This window comes from Felis catus, chromosome D1 (assembly GCF_018350175.1).
Source record: "Felis catus isolate Fca126 chromosome D1, F.catus_Fca126_mat1.0, whole genome shotgun sequence".
NCBI classification, from domain to species: domain Eukaryota; kingdom Metazoa; phylum Chordata; class Mammalia; order Carnivora; family Felidae; genus Felis; species Felis catus.
The window spans coordinates 39,596,404-39,615,067 of NC_058377.1; the positions used below are offsets into that span (position 1 = coordinate 39,596,404).

At 45.7% G+C, this 18,664-nt stretch overlaps 1 protein-coding gene across 1 annotated transcript in view; it reads right to left on the reverse strand.

Annotated features, from left to right (window-relative positions):
* PANX1 (pannexin 1) overlaps positions 1 to 18,664 on the reverse strand; it is a 47,480-nt gene that overhangs the window by 19,314 nt on the left and 9,502 nt on the right. The window lies entirely within an intron of this gene.

Genomic DNA, 18,664 nt, shown 5'->3' on the forward strand with positions numbered 1-18,664 from the left:
CAGAGCCTGCTTTGGTTCTTCTGTCTCCCTCTCTCTCTGCCCCTCTCCTGCTCAGGCATGTGCTCTCACTGTCTCTCAAAAAGAAATAAACATGAAAAAAAATAAGAAAAAGATGGGGTGCCCGGGTGGCTCAGCCGGTTAAGCTTCTGACTTCGGCTCAGGTCATGATCTCGCGGTTCATGAGTTTGAGCCTCGCATTGGGCTTTGTGCTGAGCGCTCAGAGCCTGAAGCCTGCTTCAGATTCTGTCTCTCTCTCTCTCTCTCTCTCTCTCTCTCTCTCTCTCTCTGCCCTCCCTGCTCATGCTCTCTCTCTCAAAAATAAACATTAAAAATTTTTTTTAAAAAAGAAAGAAAACTGGACTAGAAAAGGAGTCCTTTAGAACAGAGAAGCCAGGACTTCTACCCTGATGAAGGGAAGGCTGAAGGAACTTTTGGTGACAGGTCACTGGATGGCAAATCAGCAGTTTTCCGTCTCCTCCAAGAAGAAAGAAGGCACAGGTAAAAGTACAGCCCAAGGAAGAGAGAGCAAACCCGCTAACAGAGGGATGGGTGTGGGGCGGGGTGGCAGGAAACCTGGGTCCTACTCCCGGGCCCCCACCTGGCACATGTGGGAGCGTGTATCTCAAGCCGAGAGCAGGCACACTGTCCTCCACACCTTGCACGGTGTGAGAGGTGCTAGGTGCTTGGGCTCTGATGCTGTTCTATTCAAACCCAACTCTGCCACTCACAGCTGGGTGACCTCAGGTCACTTCACCTTCCAAAGCCAAGGCTCTCCAAACAGACGATGACATTAATGTCTATATTCTCAGTAGGCTGCCTGGTTCCCAGGAGTTACTCAGGAAGTATTGCATTCTTCTGTATGAGGTAACTAGCAGGTTCTGTTGTTGCTTTAAAGAGTGGGGGCATGCCCACCCTGGAAAGAGGGGAAAGGGGTGGCAGGAAGATACTGGGGTGGACTTCCCTAGTCCCTGAAACATAAAAAGCCTCAAAGCGTCACCTCCCTCTGGGGAGGGGGTGAGCTTTACGCTTGTGGCAGGAGAAGGCAGTGACGGGGATGTTGTCCGGGGAGCAGAATCTTGTGGTGGAGGAGGTACAACGAGGTCAGAGCACCCCCACTTCATTGGGTATTTTTATACCCACAGACATCAAGAAAGGACTTTTCAGCAAGAGTCCTTGGAGGACATCACAGTGACAAGTCACACACCGTCAGAGTGTCCAACGACAGGGTATGTTCTTGCCAGCTAGGAATGGCTTCGGTATGAGTTGGGGGTGGGTCACGCATTTCAAGGAGCTTTCAATTCTCATAGCCCACTGAACTTCAGTTCTTGCATTTTATAAAAACAGAGTGGTCAGAACAGCGCTGGGCCGTAGGGATAACGTCACACAGCTCTTGCATTAGCATGACTTTGCTAAACGCTGCCTAGGAAGTCCCCACCCACCAAGGCTTACTGATCTCGGGTTATAAATGGATGGTTTCTGATGCGTTGCTTGCTTGGTATCCTCTCTCCAGATACTTTCTCATGTAAAAGGACAGTGCTATCAGGATTTCATGAAAACCTGTCTGGTCCTTCCTTGTATTTCTTAGGTATGGTCCTGGCAGTGCACATAGCCAGCATGTAGTAACATTCTTTCTATAAGATAATGTGTTTCAGGTCCTGTCTTGGGACCTCAAAAACCTCCCCCAAGACACTGGTGGAAACTGCCAGAGCATAAATAAGTAAACTTTTCATACCAAAGCTTTTGCAAAAGAGGAAGAAAGAAAATGTAACTGAGTCTAGAGAGACGGAAATTGAGGATGTGCTGAGCTCAAAATGTTTTTCATCTGGAATGGAAGGTCAGAAGAAAAGACAACAGACAACCCACATTCACAGGATACAGGCGGTCCTTAAACCCTTGCCTCATTTAAACCTCACGACCAAATCGGAGAGAAAGAGAGAGGGAGGGAGAAAACGGTATCTTATCTTCATTTTACCCTAGATAAAACCAAAAGCTCAAAGTAATCTCTATCCAAGCTAGTAACTGGTAACACCAGAACTTTAATCTCTCAGTCTCTTAAAACACTCCTCTCTGGGCCAGTCACTCCGACCAGGCCATGCTAGAGGGGTCCCAGGAGCCAGAGCTCTGTTGGAATGGAAGCGACTTGAGCCAAGTGGTTCTTCTGAGTGACCAGAGGGGCAGAGCTTTCTGGGAAGGGTCAAGACAAATCCAGGAAAAGAAACACATCGAGCCCCGAAGGGTATTCCCAGGCCAGAAATGAGAAATACAGGAAGTCAAGAGTCAGGGAACAGCAGGAGCCAAGCTGGGACAGAAGGGTGGGAGTAACGAGAAGGGTTTCCTTCCTGTGGTGGGGAACCCCGAAAGTCTACACCACAGGGAAGAAGAGCTTGTATAAACCTGACGATTATCCAGTGAGTAAAAAAAATTCCCATAACCTGGGTACCGGGGCAAAAAAGGCATAAAAAGAACTCAGTGTTCTAGTAAAGAGGCAAGTAGTACTCAATGTACCTAAATATTTTATTTTAAAAATTTTTTATCATCAGAGATTAATTAACGTAAACATACATAAAATTACAGAGAATAATATAACAGACACCCAGGAGTTTAAAACAATATTGACATTTTGTTGCATTTACCTCATCTTTTTTTTTTTTAATTAAGCATTTTATTTAGATTTTTTTTTTTCAGACCTACGGAGAAGTTATAATGTTCAGTCTTATAAAGGAAGGAAGTCCTCTGGGTGCCTGGGTGGCTCAGTTGGTTAAGCCTCTGATTTCGGGTCAGGTTCTGATCTCACGGTTCCTGGGTTTGAACCCCGTGTCGGGCTCTGTGCTGACAGCTCAGAGCCTGGAGCCTGCTTCAGATTCTATGTCTTCCCCTCTCTCTGCCCCTCCACCACTCTGCTCTGTCTCTCTCTCTCTCTCTCAAAAACAAATAAAGTATTTAAAAAAAAAAAAAAAAAAGGAAGGAAATCCTGCCATTTGCACCATGGATGGACCTTGAGGGCATTATGGTAAGTGAAAGAAGTCAGAGAAAGACAAGTACTGTATGATCTTACTTCTATGTTTTCTCTAGCAAAACCAAACTCACGGAAACAGAGAAGAGTTTGGTAGTTGCCAGAGGTGGAACATGGGGGCAGGTACAGGAAGTGGGTGAAGGTGGTCAAAGGGCACAAACTTCTAGTTTGAAGATAAGTAAGTTTGAGGACGTAATACATGGCATAGTAACTACAACACTGTCCCATATATTCAAAAGCTGCTAATAAAATCTTAAAAGTTCACATCGTAAGAAAAAAGACTATGTGGGGTGATGAATGCTAACTAAAACTACTGTGGTCATCATTTTGCAATACATACATAAGTCAAATCATTATGTTGCGTACCTTAAATTTACACAATATTATATGTCAGTTACAGCTCTGAAGAGAGCTGTACAATACGAGTGGAAAAATTACATAAAATCTGTAAACGTGCAGGAAATACAGTATCGGCATAAAAAAAAAAGAGTATTGCAGTGAAATCCCAAATACTCTGGCATTTGGATTCAACCATTGTTAACATTCTGCTCTCTCCATCTATACATGTATATATAATACATACGTTTATTTCTCTTCCCGAACCACCTGAGAGTAAGTTGCAGAGGTCATGACCCTTTCCTCTCAGGAGTGTGTGATTCTAAGAACAAGACATTCCTATAGAACCCAGTGCAATTATCCATTTTTTAAAAAAATACAATACTGCTATCTATGTTTGGATTTTCTAAACTATCTTATGCAGCAACTTTCCCCTCCTCCAATCAGGATCCAATCCTGCACCATACAGCATGCATCCAGATGTCACGTCTCTTCAGTCACCCTGTCGTGGAAGGGTTCCACAGCCTTCCTCTGTTATTTGTGACCCTCACGGGGGCAAAGACCGCAGGCCCTCTGTTTTGTGTGATGATCCCTAATTTGTGTTCATCTGTTTGTCTTTTCATGCTCCAACCCAGACTGTGCATTACAGGCAGGTCTCCTACAGAAGGGTTGGGGGTCCCTTGCAGGACACCCTGGGAAGGCACCTGACATCGGTTTCCTCCAGAACAAGTGATGTCACATATGACGGTTACTTGGTTAAGCTGCTGTCAGGGCTCTGCCGTAAAAGTGCGTTTTTTTTCCTGAGAAACAAATTGTCTGTGTCCTCTGACTGTGTAAGTATTTGGTCCCCAACAAACTTTCACCCAGGGGTGAATCAGACACTTCAACTGGGCTCACAGATGGCGTTTTCCAACTTTACCTTCCCTCTGCATTTGTAACAGTTAGCATTTTACAATAGCAAGGAACTTCCCCTTCCCCCAATTTGTGCTTTTTAGTATCAATATGGACTCATATGGTCTTTTGTTTTTCAATAGTTTATGATCTGGTTGCTGTTACTTATTTTGACACTCAAAATGTTTCAAACTAGCTCCTGTGTCCTTCTGCCATGCTCCCTGTGGGGAATAAGTTTAAGAATTCTCTCTTCAGGGAGCCCCAGTTCCTTTTAGTGGGTAATGGAATTTGTAAACCCAGGATATGGAAGCCAGATGTGCCCACTGCTCAGGGATGCCACTGCTCCTAGCCTCCTCCGGCAGACACAGCTAGGAAATCAATGTGTACATGTGTGTGTGAGAGAGAGAGACGGACTTTATACTGAAAATTCCAATTTAACACCACTGCCCTTCCCCCAGTCCACATCTGTATTTTCTCTTACAGTGAGAACCCTAGATCCCAAATATATCCACATATTCATTTCCTCAACCCTAAAATTCACACAGAATAACTTTCAGAATTTTTAACGCAAACATATATTCTGATTTTCATTTTAAAGGGTTACTCTAGATGCGATGTCAACAACTGCGCATCCAGGGTCAAGAATAGAAGCGGACATGGGGTGCCTGGGTGGCGCAGTCGGTTAAGCGTCCGACTTCAGCCAGGTCACGATCTCGCGGTCTGGGAGTTCGAGCCCCGCGTCAGGCTCTGGGCTGATGGCTCAGAACCTGGAGCCTGTTTCCGATTCTGTGTCTCCCTCTCTCTCTGCCCCTCCCCCGTTCATGCTCTGTCTCTCTCTGTCCCAAAAATAAATAAACGTTGAAAAAAAAAATTAAAAAAAAAAAAGAATAGAAGCGGACACCAGTCAGGAATGTACCACAACAGTGCAGGTGAAAACAACACGAAAAAACAGTCACAGGGGCACACATGAAAAGACACGGGGGCTCAGCTGGTTGAGTATCTGACTTCAGCTCAGGTCATGATCTCACAATTGGTGGGTTCAAGTCTCTCCTCGGGCTTGCTGCTGTCAGCGCAGAGCTCACTTTGGATTCTCTGTCCCCCTCTCTCTCTGCCCCTCCCCTGCTCAAGCTCTCTCTCTCTAAAGAAAAAACAAAATAAAACAAAACAAAAACAAAAAACAGTCACAGTACGCAACTGCTTGCATTGTCTTTGTTTAAAAAAAAATTTTTTTTAATGTTTATTTATTTTTGAGAGCGAGAGACACAGAGCGGGAGTGGAGAAGGAGCAGAGAGAGAGAGAGAGAGAGAGAGAGAGAGCGCGCGCTCCAGAATCTGAAGCAGGCTCCAGCCTCCCGGCTATCAGCACAGAGCCCCACACAGGGCTCGAACTCACAAGCTGTGAGATCAGGACCTGAGCCGAAGTCGGACACTTAACCAACTGAGTCATCCAGGTGCCCCTGGCTGAACTGTCTTTGATTTCCTGTAGGTCCTAGCCAGGTCCAGCCTAAAGGACTGGTTCCATGAAATGAAGCGCAGTGCAAAAGGCCAGATGGAAGGCAGAACAAAGAAATCAACACAAGCATCTCTGCTATAATGCCATTCACGTGTTAAAAAAAAAATAGTACCGTTCTAGAAAATCACACAAGATCTGTACCTAGAGCACTAACCAAACAGCAACAATCCTGATAAAAACATACTAGTGCGATGAAAGGGTATGTGAAGAAGGTTGCTGGGTTATGTGCACAAGAAGAAAAAGGAAAATAGAGAAAGACCAGACAGAACTGCCCGACAGCACTTCTGAAACACGGCACGTGACCAAACGGAGCCCAGAGGAAGAGCATGGGGTGAATGGGTACCACGTACTCGCCAAGCCATGAAAACCAATGTGACTCCCCCATACTGGTATTCCCTCACGTACTGATCACATACAAGCTACTTCCCATCACAGAATCACTTACTAAAGGAAAATGGGTCATTTATTAAATACTACAATTAAATAGGAATTAGATGCTCTTGTTCAATCCAATGAAAGAACCTACGGACTAGGTGTCATCTGGTCCTATTTGTCAGATGAAGAAATAGGGCTCAGAGTAACTTCCAAAGTCAGACGGCTAATACTTGGTGCAGATGCGACACGACCCCAAGTCCCTGCTCTTCCCCCAGGGTGATGACATCCTGGGAATGAGTGACCAGGGAGGAGAGAAGGTGGAGGCAGGGCATGGAGGCAGGGTGGAGTGCAGAAGGGTAGGTGTTGTGCAATGCCAGGCCAGCCAATGACACGAGAAGAAGCAGGAAAGGGCGAGCCTCAGCTCCCCAGCAGCCTGGTCCTGAGCTCCGGGCCCAAGCTGATAAGAAAGTGTCATCAAAACCCACAGTGCCAGCCATCTGGCTGGCTCAGTCGGTGGCACATATGAGTCTTTATCTCTGGCATGGAGTTTAGTCAGCAGGGATGGAGGCTGGACCCATGGAAGGGAAGGGCCAGATCAAATAAACTGTGTCATCAAAACATCCCAGCAGGAATACGACAGGTGAGAGCCAGGAATAAGTTCCTTAGCAGTCCCAGACCTGCCACAACCACGAAAGGAAATGCAGCCTGATTTCTGCACTCTAAGAGGGCAGCAGGGAAACACCATTTCAAAATGAACACGAGAAACGGATGCTGTCCAAACAAGGAGGTCAGGGGCATGAAGTCAGCTTAAGAAAAAACGTCCGATGAACAGACACTTAAGGCCAAGGGGCAATTTAACAGACACTTTTTTTTTTTCATTTTTTTTTAACATTTATTTATTTTTGAGACACAGAGAGACAGAGCATGAATGGGGGGAGGGGCAGAGAGAGAGGGAGACACAGAATCTGAAACAGGCTCCAGGCTCTGAGCTGTCAGCACAGAGCCTGACGCGGGGCTCGAACTCACGGACCGCGAGATCATGACCTGAGCCGAAGTTGGCCGCTTAACCGACTGAGCCACCCAGGCGCCCCAACAGACACTTTTAAGTATAAAGAGGTTAGAAGAAAATTACCATCCAGCCAGTCGTCCCTGACACAGAGGCCAACCTGTGTGGAAAGGAATATGGAAGTCCAACTGGATAGGGGGAAGGCATTTTAGCCTGAAGGGAAAAGTTAGGTAAATCTTTAGCGGGGGGGGGGGGGGGGGGGGGGAAGGTTCTGGAATCTTTATTCCTGAATATTGCTTTTATAAAGATCTCACGATATCGAAGAGCCGTGGGGTTTTCTCTTTTACTAACAAGTCACTTAACCCCTGAGAACCTGATTTTTCTCATTGGCAAAGCCTCACAGAAATGCTTGCCACAGTGCCAGCATACCGTAAGAACTCAATAAGCAGCAGCTGTCAGTCTTATTTCTATGCATCAGACTCCACGGTAAGCAATGGGGATACGGGGCTCCTCGGTCACATCCTGTATTCTTTTCTTCAGTGCACTTATAATTATTTGAATTTCACCTTTATTAACTGGTTTACACATTTGTCTTATCTCCCACAACTCTTGAACATACGTACCGTGGATAACTGGGACCTTAGATTTAATGGGGCCACAGCCTGAGACCAGACAGCTTTGTTAAGTCCTTTTGCATCATCTCCCCCTCAATGATGGCTCGTAAAAGCTAGCTTTTGGAGTTCTGGCAACAAAGGAGCTCTATTGTGTAGGATAAGGCTTTGAGTGTCTAAATCTGGTAATGAATCAAAGTGAGTGACTCCAGTAAAATGAAAACAACTCACAACAACTGTTTCCATTATTCAGATAACCGGTCACGAGACTCATTTGCAAATACAAAGACACTCATTCTAAGACATCGCGGATTACACGGCGAACACTTCTCTCAAGAAGCCTCAAAAAAGAAAAGAGACATCCAAGTTCATCAGAGCTAGGTATTTAATGGCACAGGGCCTTTGTGCCAGCAGCATATCAGAGACAGCCAAGGTGCCAAGGACACCTACCCTCCCCAGGAGCTCTATCCTCCCTGTGTCTATCACAGGGCAACACAGCACGGATGTTCTCCCGAAGGTACTCAGAACTCAGTGGTGCTAAGCTCAACCCAATAAAGATTCACTGGGCGTCTACTGCGCACATGGTGTATGGGGCACACAAGGGGCTCAGAGGTAAAGACGACATGGTCCCTGTCCTCGAAGAGCTTACAGTCCAGTAGAGGAGGCCAAGAACAGAGCCACCAGTGATAACAGACAAGACAAAGTGCATCAGGGTGATGGCTGAGCCCTGGCAGGTGTTCCTGTTTGAAGGGAGGAGGACCCAGTTGGGGAACCAGCCCAAGCAGACACCTGGAGCCTTTAGAGTTTGCGGCGCATTATGAAGGGGAGCAGACCACTGCACCCGGGACACAGGGTCCATCTGGGGATCACGTAAAGGACAGCCCTGAAGACTCGATCCTGTAGTGCTGGCAGGGAGGGCTTGGTGGGGGGAGGGGGTTTCAACGTCCTTGGGGCCGTCAGCCCCACAGTTGCAGCCCTGGTGACCTGCAGGGCTGGGGTGGGGCTGGTCATGGCTGCAGCAGAGCAAGTGGCCTCCCCAGCAAGAGTGCAAGCGGTGGGGAGGGTGATCCCACAGCGGCGGGACCCCAGCCCCAGCATAAGCGAGCAGCTTCTGTGTGGGGCACGAGCTAGCCTGCTCTGTCTGCACTGCTCCCCGCTCACAAGACTGGGGGAGGGCAGAGTACACAGGCTTCGGGACGGAGCTGCTTACCAGGCCCGCTCCGCGTGCCCCCGGGCTGGTGATCTGACCTCTGCCCGCCTCAGTTCCTCACCTGTCGGCTCGGCAGCCAGTCTTTCCAGAGTGCCTGCCCTGTCCTAGACCCTGGTCTGGTGCTCGCTGTGCTAGTCCCTTTCATTGTCACCACCCCATGAGACAGGCTCTACTCTTACCCAATTTACTGATGAGGAAACTGGGACAGAGAAATTATGCAACTTGCCTCAGGTCTCACAGTGGGTATGTCGCCTGCCGGGATCGGAACCCAGGCGGTCCGGCTCCAAAACTCGCATCTTAATGGCCATCCCACAGTCTCTCAAAAGTGAAAAACAAATGGAACTGTCTGGAAGGACTGCTGCCGGGAAAACACGGCGCTGAAAGGACCTGACACACAGGTGGAGTCAGTATATGCTGGGTTCAGGTGAGAGACAACTGTTACTCAAAAAATACAAAGAACTCTTAAAACTCAACATAAGAAAACAAACAACTCAATTAAAAATGGCCAAAGACCTTAGCAAACACCTCACTAAAGAAGACAAGCAGATGGGAAACGAGTATATGAAGAGAGTCATGTGTCATCAGAGAAATGCAGATGAAAACAAGGTACCAGTACGTGCCTATTAGAATGGCCAAAATCTGGAACACTGACAACACCTGGGGCAACAGGAACACTCATTCGTTGTGACTGGGAATGCGATATAGTAGAGCCACTTTGGAAGACATTCGGGCAGGTTCTTAAGAAAATAAATATGCTTTTACCACATGATCCAGTAATCCTGCTCCTTAGTATTTGCCCAAAGGACTTGAAAACTCATGTCTACACAAAAACCTGCACATGGAGGTTTACAGCAGCTTTACTCATAATTGCCAAAATTTGGAAGCAACCATGATGTCCTTCAGATAAACCGTGGTGCCTCAAGACAATGGGATTCTCAACACTAAAGAGAAATGAGCTGGGGAGCCTGGGTGGCTCAGTTGAGTGTCGGACTTTGCCTCAGGTCATGATCTCGTGGTTTGTGAGTTCGAGCCCCGTGTCGGGCTCTGTGCTGACAGCTCGGAGCCTGGAGCCTGCTTCAGATTCTGTGTCTCCCTCTCTCTCTACCCCTTGCCTGCTCACACTGTCTCTGTCTCTCTCTCAAAACTAAATAAACATCTAAAAAAAAATTTAAAGAGAAATGAGCCAGTAAGCTACAAAAAGTCATGGAGAAACGTTGTGTGTATGACTAAGTGAAAGAAGCCAATCTGAGAAGGCTACATACCATACGGTTCCAACTCTATGACACTGTGGAAAAGACCAAACTCTAAAGACTGTAAAAAGATCAGTGGTTGCCAGGGGTGTGGGGGTAGGGGTCGAATAAGCAGAGCACAGAGGATTTTTAGGGCAGTGAAAATATTCTGTATGATACCATAATGATGGATACAGGTCATTTTCACGGTTTCCCAGCCCACAGAATGTACGACTCTTGCGGGGGATGTTGATAATGGGGAAGGCCATGCCTGTGTAGGGGCAGGGAGTATTTAGCAAATCTCTGTACCTCCCCTCAGTTTTGCTGTGAACTTAATGCTCTAGGAAAGTAGAGCCTTCATAAAATTTGTGTGTGTGTGTGTGTGTGTGTGTGTGTGTGTATACATGCACCTCAGTAGCTGTTAATACTGGTCCTAAAGACAGCAGAGGAAGGCAGGCATTGGGAGCAACTGTCCAGGTGCAGAGGGAAGTGGCATTTCCCTGCAGGACCCCAGCCCCTTCAGCTGCCCCCCTCCAGGGCCCTTCCAGAGCTGCGGCTTCTCACAGGCCCACAACAGGGCCGCCTGCTCGGCCTGGTGCTGAGTGCCAACCGCCAGCCCCACCCAGGACATCAGGCTTCCACACCAGGCCCGAACCACTCCTTCCTCACCGTCCAGTGCCAGGCCAGGCTGCGGAAGTGACCACGAAACCCCAGAGCAGAGCTGCCCAATGGGACTGGCTTGGGTCCTTCCCAGGTCAGCTCCAACACCCCAGGAGGGGCAGGAGAGCTCCCATGTGCTCACGGAGTTCCCCACGATGGCTCCTGGGAAACTGTGATAAGGTATCCGCCCCACACAGAATATTGTGGCGGACTCCAAGACACCTGTAACAGTCCCTGTCCTCAAAGTGCACAGAGATTGTCAGCCCGAACTGCACTGCAGGAGCCCCTAATTAGTCTCTCCACAACTGCAATCCATTCTTGCAGCGCACCCGGGTGAGGTTTTAAAACGTGGCTGTGATTATGTCCCGTTTAGCTAAGAGCCCTCTGCGCTGGATAAGCTAAAATCTGAATGCCACAGGCGCTCCTTGATGGGGCCCCTGCCCACCCCTCCCAGGTCTTGCCCCCCACCTCTTCCCCCTGTTCAACAGGCCCCAGTAACACTGACCCTCTTCTGCTTCTCTCAAGAAACCATGTCCGCTCTCCCCTAAGAGGCTTCACACAGGCTGATGGACCGCTCCTCCTAAAGCCATCTCCAGTGTCCCGGATGGGGTGAGGCTCCCCACCAGGGCCCTTGCTCCAAAACACTTCTCACAGCAATTCCCGGGGAGCTGTCTCCCCCGCCAGGCTGCAAGCTCCTGGCCTTCTTCACTGGTAGGTCCTAGTGCACAGTGCGGTGCTCAGTGAAGGGCCAAATGAATAAGAACATGAACAAATGGAGACGAGGGGTGGAAAAGAACAGTAAGGCACAGAGGGAACCGCAGGCCAGAATCAGAAGGGGACTGGTGTGCATCCAGTAACTAATTTTAGCCAGTGTCCTCATGTTACAAGGGTTGAAACAGATTCTAAGGCGAGATGCCTTTTGTGCCCACATGCCCCACACAGCTGTTCCTCACTGGGAAGCATTAAGTGTCACAAGAGTGTTCCTTCTGTTCTTTACAGCACATCCTTTTTTTTTTTCATGTTTGTTTATTTTTGAGAGAGAGAGACAGAGTGCGAGTGAGGGGTAGAGAGACTGAGACACAGAATCTGAAGCAGGCTCCAGGCTCTGAGCCGTCAGCACAGAGCCCAATGCAGGGCTCGAACCCACAAATCATGAGATCGTGACCTCAGCTGAAGTCGGACACTTAACCGACTGAGCCGCCCAGACAGCCCCAGAGCATCCGTTTTCTGTCCCACTATTCACTTTGGTGTGTGCAGCAGAGAAAACTGAAAGCATAAAGGCTTAGAGAGTTTACAGAGACTTAAAAGGAATGAAGCCTTATTAGGAAGAAGATTTTCACAATCATCAGACTCTCCTTCCTGTAAGGGACACTGGAGAAGGGAAAGGAGGCAAGTTACTGTCACCCAGACTCATCCGGAGTTGAGCCTCCAGCACCTGAGTGGTGCCTGAGTATGAGGGAGAGCTGGGAAGAAGCAAAGCCTCTCATCTCAGCTGTATTGGCTCATCACAATACTGCAAAGCACGCCCAGGTTGCAAAAGCTTAACATACACTAGCTTCAGCATCAACCAGCACGTACTGAATACAAACCATGCTTCAGGACTCTTTCCATCTATTCTCTCATTTGATAGATACCATTTTCTGTTTTGCAAACACAACCTGGTCAAAGAAGAGGGGAACCTCACCAAGAAAGGGTACAGAACATCTCTCTCTGTGCTTTTTGAAATTTTAAGAATCCTTATGCATGATCATCAAATGTGCAGCAGATGTTAACACTTAAAAGAAAGAGCTTTGTTGTTTTTTGTTTTTTGTTTTAAGAGAGTGTGAGGAGAGGGCATGAGCAGGGGAGAGGGACAGAGTGGGAGAGACAGAATCTCAAGCAGGCTCCATGCCCAGTGTGGAGCCCAACACAGGCTTGATCTCATGACTCTGGGATCATGACCTAAGCCAAAATTAAGAGTCATATGCTCAACCAACTGAGCCACCCAGGAGATGCAAAAGACTTATTTATTAACATTTATTTTTGAGAGACAGAAAGAGACAGAGCATGAGCAGGGGAGGGGCAGAGAGAGAGAAGGAGACACAGAATCGGAAGCAGGTTCCAGGCTCTGAGCTGTCGGCACAGAGCCCGACGCGAGGCTCGAACCCACAAACCATGAGATCATGACCTGAGCCGAAGTTGGACGCTCAACCGACTGAGCCACCCAGGTGCCCCCAAAAGACTTTTTAAAAAGACATCCTTACAATAAAAGACCTAAATGTGAGACAGGAAACCATCAAAACCCTAGTGGAGAAAGCAGGCAACAACCTCTTTGACCTCAGCTGCAGCAATTTCTTGCTGCACACATCTCCAAAGGCATGAAAATTAAAAGTAAAAATGAACTATTGGGACCTCATCAAGATAAAAAGCTTCTGCACTGCAAAGGAAACAATCAACAAAACTAAAAGGCAACTGACGGAATGGGAAAAGAAATTTGCAAATGACCTATCAGATAAAGGGTTAGTATCCACAATCTATAAAGAACTTACCAAACTCAACACCCGAAAAACAAATAATCCAGTGAAGAAATGGGCAAAAGACATGAAGAGACACTTTTCCAAAGAAGACATCCAGATGGCCGACACACATGAAAAAATGCTCAACGTCATTCATCATCAGGGAAATACAAATCAAAACCACACTGAGATAACACTTCACACCTGTCAGAATGGCTAAAATTAACAACTCAGGAAACAACAGACACTTGTGAGGATGTGGAGAAATGGGAACCCTCTTGCACTGTTGGTAGGAATGCAAACTGGTGCAGCTACTCTGGAAAACAGTGTGGACGTTCCTCAAAAAATTAAAAAGAGAACTACTCTATGACCCAGCAATAGCGCTGTGAGGAATTTATCCAAAGGATTCAGGAGTGCTGATTCATAGGGGCACATGTACCCCAATTCATAGGAGCACTTTCAACAATAGCCAAAGTATGGAAAGAGCCCAAATGTCCATCAACTGATGAATGGATAAAGAAGATGTGGTTTATATATACAATGGAATACTACTTGGCAATGAGAAAGAATGAAATCCTGCCATTTGCAGCACTGTGGATGGAACTGGAGGGTATTATGCTAAGTGAAATAAGTCAGAGAAAGACAGATATTATATGTTTTCACCCATGTGGAACTTGAGCAACTTAACAGAAGACCATGGGGGAAGGGAAGGGGAAAAAATAGTTACAAACTGAGAGGGAGGGAGGCAAACCATAAGAGACTCTTGGATACTGAGAACAAACTGAGGGTTGATGAGGTGGGGGGGGAGGGGGGGGAGGACGGGGAGAGGGGAAAATGGGTGATGGGTATTGAGGAGGCACCTGTTGGAAGGAGCACTGGGTGTTGCATGTAAGTGATGAATCGTGGTAATCTACCCCCAAAACCAAGAGCACACTGTACACACTGCATGTTAGCCAAATTGACATTATATTTAAAAAAATAAAAATTTGGGGCGCCTGGGTGGCTCAGTCGGTTAAGCGTTTGACTTCAGCTCAGGTCATGGTCTCGCGGTCCATGAGTTCGAGCCCCACGTCAGGCTCTGTGCTGACAGCTCAAAGCCCAGAGCCTGTTTCAAATTCTGTGTCTCCCTCTCTCTCTGACCCTCCCCCGTTCATGCTGTGTCTCTCTCTGTCTCAAAAATAAATACACGTTAAAAATAAAAAATTTAAAAAAAATTTAAAAATAAATAAAAAATAAAACTTAAAAAAAATAATAAATAAAATAAAATAAAATAAAACAAAAGACATCCTTACATTTCCTAGTAGGCATGTGCTAGTTTTGCTCATTGACTAAGATTAAGCAGGGAACCTTTCGCTTAAAAAAAAAAAAATAGTCAAGATAGACTGGGGTTGGAGGAGATTTCATAAAGCAATGATAAAGAGCTGAGACCTGATGGTCTCTCTAGGATCAAATACCTGAGGCCAAAACGCAACAGTAAGTGGCTGGAAACAATGAGCAGCCCCTAGCACACCTCTAAGTGTCACAGCCAGACCCCAGAGCCACGTCCTGTGAAATCCCAGTGCAAATAGGGAACTACTAACTGAAACAGTGAGATGCCGTTTCCAAGAGAATGGCAAATATAAAACTCCGAAAATATTAAGTATCAGTAAAGAAGCGGGGAAGGGGGCTGCTCCCCTACATCCCTGATGTGTGTGAGTTAACATTTCTGAGAGCAACCGGAAGTAGCTTTTATATTTGGAATGTGCATACCTTGTGACCCTAGAACTTCCAACTCCACCCTCAAGTCTGACCCTGGAGCAATGGTTCTCAAAGTGTGGTCTGGAACCTGAGAATCTTTCAAGAAGATTGTGATGTTAAGCCTGCTTTCACAATCAGCTTTATTTGTCTTCTTACTCTCATTCTTTAAGAATGAGATAGTGAGTTTCCAGAGGCTACGGACATGGGATATTGCCACATAATGAATGCAAAGCAGATGTGAGAATGCAGTGGTCTTCCATTAAGCTGGACATTAAGGAGATTTGGCAAAAATGGAAAATGCTACTCTTCTTATAAGATTTTTGTTTTTGAAGTTTTTTAAATGAAAATATATATGTTTCACACATATGTGAAAAAATAACACGTTTCAATGAAAATATATGACAATATGACATATAATGGGCTTCTTATTATTTTAAGTTCATGTTTTCACAATTTGTTTTAATTTTTAACATGCTAAATACTGACAGACACGACCCACAGACAAAAGTTCTTTGAAATCTTCAATAAGACTTAAGAGTGTGAAATGTCATGAGACCAAAAAGTTTGAGAACCACTAACCACTGATCTAGAGAAACACATTTTGCATGCGGAAGCACATCCAAGGATGTTCACTGAGCCACCGTGTATAGTAGGAAAATGCAGAATGAACTTCCATGTCCCTTAACAGAATGGCTGAATGAACTGGGGTGTAGTCAGACTACGGAAAATGATGCCACATCTAAAAAGAGTGAGGCAGATACATCTATGTGCACCAACGTGAAAATATCTCCGGGACACACTGCAGATAAGTGAGCAAATTGTACACTATTAATACGTGGCATAACATTTTCTTAAAGATTTAATAATAACGGCAGCGCCTGGGTGGCTCAGTCGGTTAAGCATCTGACTTCAGCTCAGGTCACGATCTCATGGTCCGTGAGTTCGAGTCCCCCATCAGACTCTGTGCTGACAGCTCGAAGCCTGGAGCCTGCTTCAGATTCTATGTCTCCCTCTCTCTTCTCTGCCCCTCCCTCCCTCCCTCACTCTCTCTCAAAAAAACTTTAAAAATTTAATAATAACGAAATGCAAATAAAATCATGTTTTTTCCACGGGAACACAGAGCAGCATAAAACACTAACAGTACGCAGTAACGGTAGTTAGTTACCTCTGGGGAGTGAGCAAGGGCAGGGCTTTAATTTTCTCTTACTGTCTGAACTTTAACATAGACACACACAAACACACATACTTACAGACATGTGACAAATTCGAATGACATATCTGGGAAACTCCCTCCACTATCCTATCAGCAGCAGGTGGTGAGACCTACTGGCACTGGGGCAGGGAGCATCTCAGGACAGCCTCATGCCCACAGCCTGTCTCATCAGTTGAAGCCCGAGGTCATGTACAGCTTATTCATACTTCCTCCTGGAATATTCACCACTTTCCAAATCAACTTGGAAATCGTAATTCTTCTCAAAGCCCATTCATAATCTGTTTCAACTTCCTGTCATCCCAAAGACAGAGGAATAGCAGTGATCAAAATATGGAAAGTAACCTTGATGACACCCCAAAATGTAGCAATAGACTGGTTCTTGCAACTATCAAAACAAAATGTCCAATAGTTGAGATAACCTGACAAGTTCCCAATAAGGACCAGCTGATAATGATCCTCTTCCTATAATCCAATAACATTTTAAATATTTAATACGGTGTGAAGAATTTTTCTCCTAAAGATGCAACGATCTGCCCTAGGCAAGTCCGTTGCTTCAACTGCTGAGCTTTGCACTGGTTTCTTAGCTCATGATTCTAATATTCCATGATTGCAGTTACTTAATTGACACACGTATCTCCTTGCACCTAGAAACAAGCCAGTACGAAAGCAATTAACAGAAAGGTCTGGTGTTTTACAAGAATAGACCAGAGGGACGATACACATAGCCCGAAAACAGGCTCACTTACGTAAGAGTTTGTAGTAAGAAAACCACCATAGATTAATGAGTAAAGAATAGGTTCCTCAAAAAATGACATGGGGGAATAAATGGGGGAATTAGCTACAGTCTTGACTTCCACCATCAAAAGAACAAAACAGACTGAAGGGGTAAAGGTTAATAAATAAGATCACTGAAGATAATGAAGAAAAAGGAGATGGTTATTTAAGTGCTGTAAGGAGGAGCTATATCAATCTCATCATAACAGAATTAAAGAAATTAAAAAAATGGGCAGTTTGACAACTTAACTGCTGCTCATCAAAATGAACCACAGCCACAATTCAAAGGTCACAGACAACTGAAAGGAAGATACCTGCAATAAAAGAGAGCCAAAAAATATCTGAAACTATGTTACCCATAGAGTTCATAAAATCCATTGAGACCTCAACATCCTGGGGCACCTGCGTGGCTCCTTCAGTTAAATGTCTGACTCTTGATTTCGGCTCAAGTCATGATCTCACAGTTTGTGAGATTGAGCTCCGAGTCAGGCTCTACACTGGGTCTGCTTGGGATCCTCTGTCTCCCTCTCTACACCTCCCTTGCTCCAGCATGCACATGCACTCTCTCTCTCAAAATAAATAAATCTCAAAAAAAAAAAAAAAAAAAGAAGAAGAAACCAACATCCACTTTGAAAGATAAACAAAAGACAAGAACGAGTCACAGAACTATATAAATGGTAAAAATACCTATGGAAAAATGTTCAACACAGTAATTGAATAAATGTGACCTAAAACAATGGTGTACTTTTATCCGTCTACTAAACTGCCAGGGACCATCGCTACATGCTGCTGGCGGTGATGAGGAGGGTACTCTCCTCACTGCTGGTGGAAGCGGCAGGGACCATCCTTCCGGAGGGCAAGCTGCCATGCCAATCAGTCCTGAAACTGTCTGCACACACTTTGGCCTCATAATGAGACGTACACAATTTGTTGAAATACTGAAATCTTTATAGTGAAGAGGTTTGTGTTCAGGTGTATTCTGCACAATGCTATTTATATCAGCAAAAATGTTGTGCAAGGGTTAAATTTTGATATTCCTAGTCAACGTCCAGTTTTGTAGCCACCAAACATCAAGTTTAAGAATATGGCAAAATGGGGCACCTGGGTGGCTCAGGTGGTTAAGTGTCTAGCTCTTAACTCCGGCTCAGGTCTTGATCTCACAGTTCATGGATTTGAGCCCCGTTTTGGGCTCTGTGCTGACAGCGCAGAGCCTGCTTGGGATTCTCTCTCTCCCTTTCTCTGCCCCTCCCATGCTTAAGTGTTGGGTCTCTCTCAAAATAAATAAACTTAAAAAAAAAAAAAAGAATATGGCAAAAGGGCTCTGAATTAGTGTTTGATTGTTTTTTTTTTTTAAGTAGAAGCTGTCAGCTATGTATATATAAAAAGCCAAGGCATAAAATACACCAAGATGTAACAGTGGCTAACACTGGTGGTAGAATTACTACCAGTTTCTCTTCTGCACTTCCCGTATTTTCTACAGTAAGCCCTATCTTTACAATCAGACACACACACATATATAAAGGAATACGAGCTTTAGAAAGGATGAATAAAAAATACATAAGAATGAAAACCCCTTTCCCAACACGCTCCTTGTATCCCACA